This window comes from Salmo salar, unplaced genomic scaffold (genome assembly GCF_905237065.1).
Source record: "Salmo salar unplaced genomic scaffold, Ssal_v3.1, whole genome shotgun sequence".
Classification (NCBI taxonomy): Eukaryota; Metazoa; Chordata; class Actinopteri; order Salmoniformes; family Salmonidae; genus Salmo; species Salmo salar.
Genome location: NW_025548934.1, coordinates 162,501 through 165,000, shown reverse-complemented (window position 1 = coordinate 165,000; position 2,500 = coordinate 162,501). Strand labels below are relative to the sequence as shown.

Here is a 2,500-nt window from a genome sequence, read left to right as displayed (position 1 = left end):
ACCCTACATCCTACACCCTACAACCTAAACATCTCATCCTACACCCTGTTACCCTGTTACCCTGTTACCCTACACCCTGTTACCCTGTTACCCTGTTACCCTGTTACCCTACACCCTGTTACCCAGTTACCCTGTTACCCTGTTACCCTGTTACCCTACACCCTGGTACCCTACACCCTGTTACCCTGTTACCCTGTTATCCTACACCCTGTTACCCTACACCCTGGTACCCTACACCCTGTTACCCTACACCCTGTTACCCTACACCCTGTTACCCTGTTACCCTACACCCTGTTACCCTACACCCTGTTACCCTACACCCTGTTACCCTACACCCTGGTACCCTACACCCTGTTACCCTACACCCTGTTACCCTACACCCTGTTACCCTGTTACCCTACACCCTGTTACCCTACACCCTGTTACCCTGTTACCCTACACTCTGTTACCCTGTTACCCTGTTACCCTGTTACCCTACACCCTGTTACCCTACACCCTGTTACCCTGTTACCCTACACCCTGTTACCCTGTTACCCTGTTACCCTACACCCTGTTACCCTGTTACCCTACACCCTGTTACCCTGTTACCCTGTTACCCTACACCCTGTTACCCTGTTACCCTACACCCTGTTACCCTGTTACCCTGTTACCCTACACCCTGTTACCCTGTTACCCTGTTACCCTGTTACCCTACACCCTGTTACCCTACACCCTGGTACCCTACACCCTGTTACCCTGTTACCCTACACCCTGTTACCCTGTTACCCTGTTACCCTGTTACCCTACACCCTGTTACCCTGTTACCCTGTTACCCTACAACCTGTTATCCTACACCCTGTTACCCTACACCCTGTTACCCTACACCCTGTTACCCTGTTACCCTACACTCTGTTACCCTGTTACCCTGTTACCCTGTTACCCTACACCCTGTTACCCTACACCCTGTTACCCTGTTACCCTACACCCTGTTACCCTGTTACCCTGTTACCCTACACCCTGTTACCCTGTTACCCTGTTACCCTACACCCTGTTACCCTACACCCTGTTACCCTACACCCTGTTACCCTACACCCTGTTACCCTACACCCTGTTACCCTACACCCTGTTACCCTACACCCTGTTACCCTGTTACCCTGTTACCCTACACCCTGTTACCCTACACCCTGTTACCCTACACCCTTTACCCTACACCCTTTACCTTACACACTTTACCCTAAATCCTTTACCCTACACCCTACTTCCTTTACCCTACACCATTTACAGTACACCCTACACCCTACTTCCTTTACCCTACACCATTTACAGTACACCCTACACCCTACACCCTACTTCCTTTACCCTACACCATTTACAGTACACCCTACACCCTACTTCCTTTACCCTACACCCATTAACCCTTTACCCTACACCCATTAACCCATTACCCTACAGCCTTTACACTTTACCCTACACCCTACTTCCTTTACCCTATACCCATTACCCATTACCCATTACCCATTACCCATTACCCTACACTCTTTACCCATTACCCATTACCCATTACCCATTACCCATTACCCATTACCCTACACCCTACTTCCTTTACCCTATACCCATTACCCATTACCCATTACCCTACACCCTTTACCCATTACCCATTACCCATTACCCATTACCCTACACCCTTTACCCATTACCCATTACCCTACACCCTTTACACTACACCCTTTACCATTTACACTACACCCTTTACCCATTACCCATACCCATTACCCATTACCCATTACCCTATACCCATTACCCTACACCCTTTACCCATTACCCTTTACCCTTTACACTATACCCTATACCCATTACCCTACACCCTTTACCCATTACCCATTACCCTTTACCCTTTACACTATACCCTATACCCTACACCCTATACCCTATACCCTATACCCTTTACCCATTACCCTTTACCCTTTACACTATACCCTATACCCTACACCCTATACCCTATACCCTATACGGTTTACCCTACACCCTTTACCCTACACCCTATACCCTATACCCTACACCCTATACCCTATACCCTACACCCTATACCCTATACCCATTACCCTACACCCTTTACCCATTACCCATTACCCTTTACCCTTTACACTATACCCTATACCCTACACCCTATACCCTATACCCTATACCCTTTACCCATTACCCTTTACCCTTTACACTATACCCTATACCCTACACCCTTTACCCTACACCCTATACCCTATACCCTATACCCTTTACCCTTTACACTATACCCTATACCCTACACCCTATACCTTATACCCTATACCCTTTACCCTACACCCTTTACCCTACACCCTATACCCTTTACCCATTACCCTTTACCCTTTACACTATACCCTATACCCTACACCCTATACCTTATACCCTATACCCTTTACCCTACACCCTTTACCCTACACCCTATACCCTATACCCTACACCCTATACCCTATACCCTACACCCTATACCCTATACCCTATA

At 47.9% G+C, this 2,500-nt stretch overlaps 1 protein-coding gene across 1 annotated transcript in view; it reads left to right on the top strand.

The window, feature by feature from the left end:
* Positions 1-2,500, top strand: part of LOC106593637 (caspase recruitment domain-containing protein 11-like) — a 128,130-nt gene that overhangs the window by 86,444 nt on the left and 39,186 nt on the right.